The sequence below is a fragment of the Microtus ochrogaster genome, chromosome 2 (assembly GCF_000317375.1).
Source record: "Microtus ochrogaster isolate Prairie Vole_2 chromosome 2, MicOch1.0, whole genome shotgun sequence".
Classification (NCBI taxonomy): Eukaryota; Metazoa; Chordata; class Mammalia; order Rodentia; family Cricetidae; genus Microtus; species Microtus ochrogaster.
The window spans coordinates 27,844,963-27,845,478 of record NC_022010.1 but is presented as its reverse complement, the minus strand read 5'-3'; the positions used below and the strand labels follow the sequence as shown (position 1 = coordinate 27,845,478).

At 41.7% G+C, this 516-nt stretch overlaps 1 protein-coding gene across 1 annotated transcript in view; it reads left to right on the top strand.

The window, feature by feature from the left end:
* The window catches only part of LOC101998547 (cytochrome P450 3A25-like), an 18,566-nt gene that overhangs the window by 16,208 nt on the left and 1,842 nt on the right, over positions 1–516 (top strand).

Genomic DNA, 516 nt, shown 5'->3' with positions numbered 1-516 from the left:
TCCAATTTTTTTAAAGATTTATTCATTATGTATATAGTGTTCTGCCTGAATATGTTCTTGCAGGCCAGAAGAGGGCACCAGATCTCATTACGGGTGCTTGTGAGCCACCATGCAGTCTCTGGGAATTGAACTAAGGACCTTTGGAAGAGTAGTCAGTGCTCTTAACGTGAAGTCATCTCTCCAGTCCCTGAAACCATATCCAGTTTTAAATTGTGTGGCTAACTGGAAACGGGGAAACTATTGCACACACTTATAGCACGGAATGATAACCTTGCTGTGGTTTGTGAATGGTGGGCTTCTAGAGCTAAGTTCCCAGGAGTCAGGGGCTTCCTAGCATTGGCTGTGCTTCTAATTTTGTAACTTTAAAAACTCACTGTGCCTAGTTGTCTCAGATACAAGGAAATAATTTACCCAGAGCATACATTTAAGAGATCCACACTGTGCACAGTGTGCAGTGCACACTGATTTCAAGCACTATTATAGTATATAAAAAACTTCTATGGGGCTGCAGAGATT